This window comes from Salvelinus sp. IW2-2015, linkage group LG15, assembly GCF_002910315.2.
Source record: "Salvelinus sp. IW2-2015 linkage group LG15, ASM291031v2, whole genome shotgun sequence".
NCBI lineage: Eukaryota > Metazoa > Chordata > Actinopteri > Salmoniformes > Salmonidae > Salvelinus > Salvelinus sp. IW2-2015.
In genome coordinates this window covers 13901056-13913224 of record NC_036855.1, presented here as the reverse complement: position 1 = coordinate 13913224, position 12169 = coordinate 13901056, and positions in this window count along the sequence as shown.

Here is a 12169-nt window from a genome sequence, read left to right as displayed (position 1 = left end):
CATAATTTGAGTCAATTGGAGGTGTACATGTGGATGTATTTCAAGTTCTACCTTCAAACTCAGTGCTCTCTTTGCTTGACATTGTAACGGTCCTGACCTGTTTTATGTTGTTTTTGTATGTGTTTATGGTCAGGGCATGTGTTTTGGGTGGGCAGTCTATGTTATCTGTTTCTATGTTGGTTTTGGTTGCCTGGTATGGCTCTTAATTAGAGGCAGGTGTTTTGTGTTCTCCTCTAATTAAGAGTCATATTTAGGTAGGGTGTTCTCACTGTTTGTTTGTGGGTGATTGTCTCCTGTGATGTCTTCGTGTTGTCGATGTATTTTCACATTCGGGACTGTTTGGCTGTTCGTGTGTTTTGATGTAACGTTCCTGTCCGTGGTTTACGTTTTAGTATGTGAGTTTATGTTCAGGTTTCGTTCTACGTCGTTTTGTTATTTTGTAAGTTTGTTAAAGTGTTTTGTTTTCGTGTCGCCATCATCCTAGTTTATTTCCCTGTTATAAAATTAAAAGATGGTCTTATTTCCTGAAGCTGCATTTTGGTCTGATGATCCTTCTCTCCTCTCCTCGTCCGAGGATGAGGAGAGCGACAGCCCTTACAGAATCACCCACCACGCTAGACCAAGCGGCAAGGGAATGCTCAACAGAGCAACAAGGACTCCTGGACTTGGGAGGAGATCCTGGACGGTAGAGGACCCTGGGCTCAACCAGGAGAATATCGCCGCCCCAAAGCTAAGCTGGAGGCAGCGAAAGCAGAAGAGGCGGCGATATGAGGAGCTAGCGCGGAAGCAGGAGAAAGATCTGGGCTACACTACGTGGGAGGAGATCGACAGGTGGTCGATCGACCCAGGGCGAGTGCCGGAGCCGCCTGGGATTCTCTGGCGCAGTGCGAGGAGGGATACCGGCGAATGGAGGCAGCACGACGACGCGGTAGGAAGCCTGTGAGTAAACCCCAAAAATTTCTTGGGGGGGGCTAGAAGGGAGAGTGGCGAAGTCAGGTAGGAGACCTGCGCCCACTCCCTGTACTTACCGTGGAGAGCGAGAGTACGGGCAGACACCGTGTTACGCAGTAGAGCGCACAGTGTCTCCTGTACGTGTGCATAGCCCGGTGCGGGTTATTCCCACCTCCCGCACTGGCAGGGCTAGATTGAGTATTGAGCGGATGTCATGAAGCCGGCCCTACATATCTGGCCACCAGTACGTCTCCTCGGGCCGGCATACATGGCACCTGCCTTACGCATGGTTTCCCCGGTTCGCCTACACAGCCCGGTGCGGGTTATTCCACCTCCCCCCACTGGGCGGGCGACCGGGAGCATTCAACCAGGTAAGGTTGGGCAGGCTCAGTGCTCAGAGAGCCAGTACGCCTGCACGGTCCGGTATTTCCGGCGCCACTTTCCCGTCCCAGCCTGGTACCACCCAGTGCCGACACCACGCACCAGGCTTCCAGTGCATCTCCAGAGCCCTGTTCCTCCTCCACGCACTCTCCCTGTAGTGCGTGTATCTAGCCCGGTGCCTTCAGTTCCGGCCCCACGCACTAAGCTACCAGTGCGTCTTCAGAGCCCTGTACACACTGTATCTTCTCTCCCTACTAATCCTGATGTGCTTGTCCTCAGCCGGCGTCACCATGCCGGTACCATGCATCAGTTATAGAGTGGGCTTTGAGAATACAGTGTGCCCTGTCCCTGCTCCCCGCACTAGTATGAAGGTGCGTGTCTTTAGCCCGGTGCTCCAGTTCCGGCACCACGCACCAGGTCTATAGTGGCGCATTATCCGGCTAGAGCCATCCGTCTCACCAGCGCCATCTGAGCCATCCGTCTCACCAGCGCCATCTGAGCCATCCGTCTCACCAGCGCCATCTGAGCCATCCGTTCCCCAGCGCCATCTGAGCATCCGTCTCCCCAGCGCCATCTGAGCCATCCGTCTCCGCGCCGTCTGAGCCATCCGTCTGCAATGAGCCTGCAAAGCGCCCGTCTGCATGAGCCTGCAAAGCCGCCCGTCTGCCATGAGCCTACAGAGCCGTCCGCCAGACAGGAGCCGCTAGAGCCGCCGCCAGACAGGAGCGTAGAGCCGTCGTCAGACAGGATCTGCCAGAGCCGCAACCAGACAGGATCTGCCAGAGCCGCCAACCAGACAGGATCTGCAGAGCCGCCAACCAGACAGGATCTGCCAGAGCCGCCAACAGACGGATCTGCAGAGCGCCAACCAGACAGGATCTGCCAGAGCCGCCAGCAAGACAGGATCTGCCAGAGCCGTCAGCCAGACAGGATCTGCCAGAGCCGTCAGCGAGCCATGAGCTGCCAGAGCCGTCAGAGAGCCATGAGCAGCAGAGCCGTCAGAGAGCCATGAGCAGCCAGAGCCGTCAGAGAGCCATGAGCAGCCAGAGCCGTCAGCCTGCCATGAGCGTCGAGAGCCGTCAGCCTGCCATGAGCGTCGAGAGCCGTCAGCCTGCCATGAGCGTCGAGAGCCGTCAGCAGCCATGAGCGTCGAAGCCGTTCAGTCAGGATCTGCATGAGCATATCAGCCGGGACCTGCCCCTTGTCCGGTGGCTGCCCCTTGTCCCGTGCTGCCTTTGTCCCGTGCTGGTCCTTATCCTGGTGCTGCCCTTATCCTGGGGCTGCCCTTGTCCCGGTGCTGCCCCTTGTCCCGGTGCTGCCTTGTCCGCGTGCTGCCCCTTTTCCGGTGCTGCCCCTTTTCCCCTGCTCAATCAGAGGCAGCTGTCTTTCGTTGTCTCTGATTGAGAACCATACTTAGGTAGCCTTTTCCCACCTGTGTTTTGTGGGTAGTTGTTTTCTGTTTTGTGTCTTCACCAGACAGGACTGTTTCGTTTTGTTATTTTTTTGTTCTAGTGTTCAGTGTTATTAAAAGTCATGAACACGTACCACGCTGCACCTTGGTCCTCTCCTTCTTCCTCAGACGAACATCGTTACACAGGGAAACTGAGCAGAAGGGAGTGGTGATTCAAATTTCAAAATCAGCAGTTCTGCAACATCTTTAATTGAGCCTTTCATTCTACAAAATTTCCGGCCTCAACACGTTACTTAAAGATAACTGTATAGGAAGCTCTGGGACAGGTCGTCTGGATACTGGACAGCCAATAAATTGGCAGATGCAAATAGAGTATTATATTTAGTGGACAACAGTTCTTGAGGGCTCAAACAAAAAAAGTGGTTTACAATGTTATTCATACTGGTGAACCGGTGTTTGAGTTGTGGTTGCAATATCAACAGTGCTTTATATCTGGTATATATTGGCATGCATCATTCAAGACTAAGTTTAAATTGCAGCACAATGGACATATAACGCACAATGTCTCAGGGGGACTTCAGAAGATCAGCAGAGTCTCTCAAGTTGGATTTCATTTCATTTACCTTGATTGCAGTCCATTTGTGTAGGCCAGACACAACCTGAGATCAACAATAAATAGTGGCAACATTCATCCTCAAGCTGAAGATTTTTCCTCATTCTTAGGCTATTTGATGTGTAATTTTTATAAAAGGTTTATAAATAAGAGCTAAATTGCAGCTAAATACTGCTATAAATAGTAGGCTATACTGCATAATGAAACAATCCATAATAAGCTAGTGTTTTGAGGGTGGACTGACATTTGACATTAATAGACTGGTTTTACCTACAACAACTTTCTATCCAAGCTGGGAGAGAGCGGAGGATGGCTCATGTCATGCAGGTTCAGGTATGCTATACAGGACAGTTGTATTTAGTTTTTTTTATCAATTGGTTGCTGATTAGTATGGTGTTGTATCGAACATAGAGTTGAAGTCGGAAGTTTACATACACTTAGGTTGGAATCATTAAAACTTGTTTTTCAACCACTCCACAAATGTCTTGTTAACAAACTATAGTTTTGGCAAGTCGGTTAGGACATCTACTTTGTGCATCACACAAGTAATTTTTCCAACAGTTGTTTACAGACAGATTATTTCACTGTATCACAATTCCAGTGGGTCAGAAGTTTACATACACTAAGTTGACTGTGCCTTTAAACAGCTTGGAAAATTCGAGAAAATTATGTCATGACTTTAGAAGCTTCTGATAGGCGAATTGACATAATTTGAGTCAATTGGAGGTGTACATGTGGATGTATTTCAAGTTCTACCTTCAAACTCAGTGCCTCTTTGCTTGACATTGTAACGGTCCTGACCTGTTTTATGTTGTTTTTGTATGTGTTTATGGTCAGGGCATGTGTTTTGGGTGGGCAGTCTATGTTATCTGTTTCTATGTTGGTTTTGGTTGCCTGGTATGGCTCTTAATTAGAGGCAGGTGTTTTGTGTTCTCCTCTAATTAAGAGTCATATTTAGGTAGGGTGTTCTCACTGTTTGTTTGTGGGTGATTGTCTCCTGTGATGTCTTCGTGTTGTCGATGTATTTTCACATTCGGGACTGTTTGGCTGTTCGTGTGTTTTGATGTAACGTTCCTGTCCGTGAGTTTACGTTTTAGTATGTGAGTTTATGTTCAGGTTTCGTTCTACGTCGTTTTGTTATTTTGTAAGTTTGTTAAAGTGTTTGTTTTCGTGTCGCCATCATCATCAGTTTATTTCCCTGTTATAAAATTAAAAGATGGCTTATTTCCCTGAAGCTGCATTTTGGTCTGATGATCCTTCTCTCCTCTCCTCGTCCGAGGATGAGGAGAGCGACAGCCCTTACAGACATCATGGGAAAATCAAAACAAATCAGCCAAGACCTCAGAAAAAAATTGTAGACCCCCACAAGTCTGGTTCATCCTTGGTAGCAATTTTCAAACGTCTGAAGGTAACACGTTCATCTCTACAAACAATAGTACGCAAGTATAAACACCACGGGACCACACAGCCGTCATACCGCTCAGGAAGGAGACGCGTTCTGTCTCCTAGAGATGAATGTACTTTGGTGTGAAAAGTGCAAATCAATCCCAGAACAACAGCAAAGGACCTTGTGAAGATGCTGGAGGAAACAGGTACAAAAGTATCTATAGCCACAGTAAAACGAGTTCTATATCGACATAACCTGAAAGGCCGCTCAGCAAGGAAGAAGCCACTGCTCCAAAACCGCCATAAAAAAAGCCAGACTACGGTTTGCAGCAGCGCATGGGGACAAAGATCGTACTTTTTGGAGAAATGTCCTCTGGTGTGATGAAACAAAAATAGAACTGTTTGCCCATAATGACCATCGTTATGTTCGGAGGAAAAAGGGGGAGGCTTGCAAGCCGAAGAACACCATCCCAACTGTGAAGCACGGGGGTGGCAGCAGTATGTTGTGGGGGTGCTTTGATGCAGGAGGGACTGGTGCACTTCACAAAATAGATGGCATCATGAGGCAGGAAAATTATGTGGATATATTGAAGCAACATCTCAAGACATCAATAAGGAAGTTAAAGCTTGGTCACAAATGGGTCTTCCAAATGGACAATGACCCCAAGCATACTTCCAAAGTTGTGGCAAAATGGCTTAAGAACAACAAAATCAAGGTATTGGAGTGGCCATCACAAAGCCCTGACCTCAATCCTATAGAACATTTGTGGGCAGAACGGAAAAAGCGTGTGCTAGCAAGGAGGCCTACAAACCTGACTCAGTTACACCAGCCCTGTCAGGAGGAATTGGACAAAATTCAACTTAGTGTATGTAAACTTCTGACCCACTGGAATTGTGATACAGTGAATTATAAGTGAAATAATCTGTCTGTAAAAATGACTTGTGTCGTGCACAAAGTAGATGTCCTAACCGACTTGCCAAAACGATTGTTTGTTAACAAGCAATTTGTGGAGTGGTTGAGAAACGAGTTTTAATGACTCCAACCTAAGTGTATGTAAACTTCCGACTTCAACTGTATGTTCCCTTGCACATATGTGCCCTTACAGTATCCCTGCACATTGTTAATATGGTATTGGCACTGACCCTTTATATACAGTAGCTTACTTACTTTCTTGTGCTCTTATTTCTTTCTCTCGTGTTTTTGTTCCAACATTTTTTTCTTACTTTATTTTATAGTACTACGGATATTGAATATTGCATTGTTGGGAAAGAGCTAGCAAGAAAGGCATTTCACTGTACATGACAATACAACTTGAAACCTACCAGCCTTGGGACATACTCTTCTATACACACAGCATCCCTCAGTCTCTTTATCTCTCTATTTCTTTTCATTCGTTCCATCTTTGTCACTTTGTCTTTCCCCCGTTCACATACATACATAATGCTAATTGAAGAAACCATTCATGGGAAACTTAGAGAGATATTTCCACTAATCTCTTATCTATCGCCAGGCAAAGCCACGGGTACAGAGGCTGGGAGGGTTTGGTAAATCCACACAGCCAGCTCTGCTAAAATACGACTTCCATGTCCTACTCCTATTACTCTCACTCATTGTTCTTAATCAGAACCTTGAGATTAATTAAAAATGCTCTGGAATTTAATTAAAAGGACAAAAAAATAACCCTTGTCTGCAAGCTATGGCATTTAGTGCAGCTTACTGCCGGGGGGTTCCAGTGTGTGTGTGTGTGTGTGTGTGTGTGTGAAAAAAATCACATATGCTTTTCAGACAAGTGTGAACATTTTAAAGTGACATTTTATTTTATATGTTTATGAGTTAAGACACTTATTTTTCGGACACATGATAAGTTTCACTTATATTTTTCACCACTTCGAGCTACATCTCTTCTCCCATCCAGGGACTGACCAGAGCCAACGCTGCATAGCTTTAGAGGCAAACCAGCAGTGGATGCAGGGTGCTATGTTGCTGGAAATGAATGTGGCAAAACAGCAACTGGAAAAAGGCAGCAAAAGCAAAGGCCAGGGTAACATAACTAAAGATAGGGAAAATTGCAGGAACATTTTAAATCACAGCTAAATATTTTTGGGCATCCATGTACAGTGGCAAGAAAAAGTAGGTGAACCCTTTGGTATTACCTGGATTTCTGCTTAATTGGTCATAAAATTTGATCTGATCTTCATCTAAGTCACAACAATAGACAAACATAGTGTGCTTGAACCAATAACACACACATTTTGTATTTTTCTTGTCTATATTGAATACATCATTTAAACATTCACAGTGTAGGTTGGAAAAAGTATGTGAATCCCGAGGCTAATGACTTCTCCAAAAGCTAATTGGAGTCAGGAGTCAGCTAACCTGGAGTTCAATCAATGAGACGAGACTGGAGATGTTGGTTAGAGCTGACTTGCCCTATAAAAAAACACTCACAAAATTTGAGTTTGCTATTCACAAGAGGCATTACCTGATGTGAACCATGCCTCGAACGAACGAGATCTCAGAAGACCTAAGAATAAGAATTGTTGACTTGCATAAAGCTGGAAAGGGTTACAAAAGTATCTCTAAAAGCCTTGATGTTCATCAGTCCACGGTAAGACAAATTGTCTATAAATGCAGAAAGTTCAGCACTGTTGCTACTCTCCCTAGGAGTGGCCGTCCTGCAAAGATGACTGCAAGAGCACAGCAAAGAACGCTCAGTGAGGTTAAGAAGAATCCTAGAGTGTCAGCTAAAATCTCTGGAACATGCTGACATCTCTGTTGATGAGTCTACAATGCGTAAAACACTAAACAAGAATGGTGTTAATGGGAGGACACCACGGAACAAGCCAGTGCTGTCCAAAAAAAAACATTGCTGCACATCTGAAGTTTGCAAAAGTGCACCTGGATGTTCCACAGCGCTACTGGGAAAATATTCTGTGGACAGAAGGAACACACAACACTACGTGTGTGGAGAAAAAAAGGCACAGCACACCAACATCAAAACCTCCACCAAACTATGGTGGAGGGAGCATCATGGTTTGGGGCTGCTTTTCTGCCTCACGGCTCTGGACAGTTTGCCATCATCGATGGAAAAATGAATTCCCAACTTGATCAATACATTTTGCAGGAGAATGTAAGGCTATCTGTCCACCAGTTGAAGCTCAACAGAAGTTGGGTGATGCAACAGGACACCGACCCAAAACACAGAAGTAAATCAACAACAGAATGGCTTCAACAGAAGAAAATACGCCTTCTGGAGTGGCCCAGGCATGACCTCAAGAGAGCAGTTCACAACAGACATGTCACGTTCTGACCATAGTTCTTGTGAGTTTTGCTTGTTTTAGTGTTGGTCAGGACGTGAGCTGGGTGGGCATTCTATGTTGTGTGTCTAGTTTGTCTGTTTCTATGTTTGGCCTAATATGGTTCTCAATCAGAGGCAGGTGTTTTGTGTTGTCTCTGATTGGGAATCATATATAGGTGGCTTGTTTTGTGTTGGGGTTTGTGGGTGGTTGTTTCCTGTCTCTGTGTTTTCTCTGCACCAGCTAGGACTGTATCGGTTTGCCACATTTTGTTATTTTGTAATTGATAAGTGTTTACTGTTTATCAGTATTAAATATGTTGAGCACCAACTACGCTGCATCTTGGTCCGATCCCTGTTACACCCTCTCTTCTCGTGAAGAGAGGGAAGGTTGCCGTTACAAGACACCCCAAGAATATTGCTGAACTGAAACAGTTTTGTAAAGAGGAATGGTCCAAAATTCTTCCTGACCGTTGTGCATGTCTGTTTCGCAACTACAGAAAACATTTGGTTGAGGTTATTGCTTCCAAAGGAGGGTCAACCAGTTATTAAATCCAAGGGTTTACATACCTTCCCCCCCCCCCCCCCTGAMYYGTGAATGTTTACATGGTGTGTTCAATAAAGACATGAAAATGTATAATTGTCTGTGTGTTATTAGTTTAAGCAGACTGTGTTTGTGACCTAGATGAACATCAGATCAAATTTTATGACCAACTTATGCATAAATCCAGGTTTTTCCAAAGGGTTCAATTACGTTTTCTTGCCACTGTACATGTTCTCGCATTTCATTTTGTTTTGCTATTAAAGGATCACACCCTTTTTCCACAATTTTCGCCTAAAATGACATACCCAACTCTAACTGCCTGTACAGTAGCTAAGGACCTATGAATCAAGGATATGCATATTATTGATACCATTTGAAAGGAAACACTTTGAAGTTTGTGTAAATGGGAAATGAATGTACGAGAATATAACACATTAGATCTCGTAAAAGATAATACAATGAAAAAAACATGCGTTATCCAAATTTAGTTTTTTTCCATCTTTGAAATGCTAGAGAAATGCCATTTTATCACTAAAGAGTCTAGGCACAATTGAGATTTTCAGGTACATAACTATAGAGAACATACAAAAATTATATGGTGATAAAAATGTAAGTTTACACACTCCCAGGAATGTCATAATTGATGGATAATTAGCTTCCCTACAGATGGGAGGTGGGTGGGGGGTGGCAGACACAGCAGGGTTTTCAATATCATTATTTTTGTTTGCAATACTAAGAATTTGGTTCTTGATATTAATGGCACAAAAGTAACTCAGTCACTGGAGGACTGCACCATATAATAACACTATTACTCTAATAAAGGTTTTTAAAGCAGCAATCCATAATTGAAACATTATCCAAGTGTCTCCCTGCCACAGTTTTAGTAAAAAGCTCAGGGATGGGACTGGAGAAATGCAACCACTCTCAAATCCACAGACTATGCTATTGATGCAAGGACTGAACATCCATGATATCAAAATTATAGTTTTAAACATGTTTTTAGGCTATAAAGTGGTTGTTTACATGTACTTTGTGTACAAACATTGGCGTTAAATAAGCTTCTGTTTTGGGTTCTGATGGGGTACGACAGTTGAACTCAGCTCATGAGGCATTTATATGTTAAATTCTTCAAGAATCAATGGGTACATATCATTCCTTGATATGCAATTTAGGATTGCCCCTTTAACAGGCAGTGACCTTCATACAGCAGAACTATGTCGCCATTTGAACATGATCCATTAACCTGCCCCCAAAATATGTATTCTGTCCACTGTTACGAGAATGTCCCGGAAATTTGTTCCCTTGTCCCACATTTTGACTTTTTAAATGTGGTCACCCCAATTCCACCAGTGGAAACATTGCTACTCAACATGTTAACACTATATTTTTTACATGTGAGGAGAATAACCTTATTTCAACTCTACAATTTTGCAATTCCACAACTGAAAGTGCGATTTTCACATGTGAAACAGCAAATTTCACGTGAGGTGAAAACATGTAATTCTCCTCATTTGAAAAGGTGGTGTTAACCCTATAGACTAGAGTCTAAGCCAAGTCTAACCCGGGGAGGGGGGGGGGTTCTATGCTAACATGTGGAATTGTTGTAAGATGGTCATACCGAGGGTCATTTAGCTATTTGATTTAGAATTTTAAGACCCCTTAAGTTGTAATTTTTTTTATAATGTTGGGATGAAACATTGAATTTGACATTACTGTTATTAGCCATTTGAAACGCATTGAATAACAGATGCACTACATGGAACAACAGATACTGTAGTCCAAAAAAACATTAAAAAGGAAGTTTGCTCTGAAGTGTCTGTCCTATATCTGAGAGATATAAGACCAGGATACTATTTATCCCCTTATTTTAGGCACGAAACTATCTCCATATATATACTTAACAAAAATATAAATGCAACAATTTCAACGATTTTACAGAGTTACATTCCATATAAGGAAATCAGTCAATTGAAATAAATTCATTAGTCCCTAGTCTTTGGATTTGCCCCATGGCAGCAATGGGTGGGCATGGGAGGGCATAGGCCCACCCACTTGGGAGCCAGGCCCACCCACTGTGGAGTCAGGCCCAGTTTTTCTCCACAAAGGCCTTTATTATAGACAGAAATACTTCAGTTTCATCAGCTGTCCGGGTGGCTGGTCTCAGACGATCCCCAGCTGAAGAAGATGTGTGTGGAGGTCCTGGGCTGTCATGGTTACATGTGGTCTGCCGTTGTGAGGCTGGTTGGACGTACTTCCAAATTTTATAAAACGACATTGGAGGCGGCTTATGGTAGAGAAATAGACATTACATTCTCTGGCAACAGTTCCCTCGAAACTTGAGACATCTGTGGCATTGTGTTGTGTGACAAAACTGCACATTTTAGTGGCCTTTTATTGTCCGCAGCACAAGGTGCACCTGAGTAATGATCATGCTGTTTAATCCTCTTCTTCATATGCCACACCTGTCAGGTGGATGGATTATCTTGGCAAAGGGGAAATTCTTACTAACAGGGATGTAAACAAATTTGTGCACAACATTTGTGAGATACACGCTTTTTGTGTGTCTGGAAAATTTCTGGGATATTTTATTTCAGTTCATGAGACATTGGACCAACACTTTGCATGTTGCATATTTTTGTTCAGTGTACTTCCTTAATTTTTTAAAACTGGTACCGGGACCCTTCAGACAGTCTTGTGCTACAAACAGAAGTTGGCAGAAGAGGCTGTACCAACTTCAGACTAGCCTTGTGGGCGTCCTAGAGAAAACACGTCTTTCGATAGAGCTAGACATAATAATTTATAGACCAAATTGTTTGGACGCTACAGAAGACTCATTTTCTGGATATCTCATGGTCTGACAAACATCGCTATAGCTATGCGATATCGGCGGATGTGGTGGATTTAGACGCAGCCCATGCAAATGAACAGATAGCTTATAAAAACAGACATATTTTGATGGGGATTCAACTTTTCTTTTATTAGATTTCCACGGGGGCAGATTAACAGGTGAACTCTAAATTTAATACATGTGAAAAAATGGTTTCACGTTTAAAATTTAAGATCAACATTCAAAAACATCTATTTCACATGTGAAAATGCGATTTTCACATTTAAAATGCAAATTTGACATGTGTTTTTTTGTAAGAGTCTACCCGGCTACACACTGGCTGGGTCCACAGACAGGGAGGAGCTCTTCCTCTCTGGCTGTTGTTGCTGCAGGCATAGTGAAGGAAAAAGACAGAGAGAGAGCACACGCAAGAGAGAGAGAGAGAATTAGGGGGAGGAGAGGACAGTACCATTGCTGCATCAGTGCCACAGCAGAGTGGAGCAGTAAACGACTCTGTGTCCTCCCTATTCTTCTACTCTAAACACTCAATGGCTCAGCCTCACAAGAGGTTTGGAATCAGAGACTGGAGCGCCTAGAGACATATCCGTCACAACTGGATGCTCTACTATCCTCCTATCCTCTTACTCTCTTGTCTGTGGATGCTGTGGGATTTTGGATATTGAATACGTCTTTCTTTGCATCTCTCCTGCTAGGCTCGGCTGCTGCTGCTGCTACTTTTAGAGGTTTGCGACACCGTTTT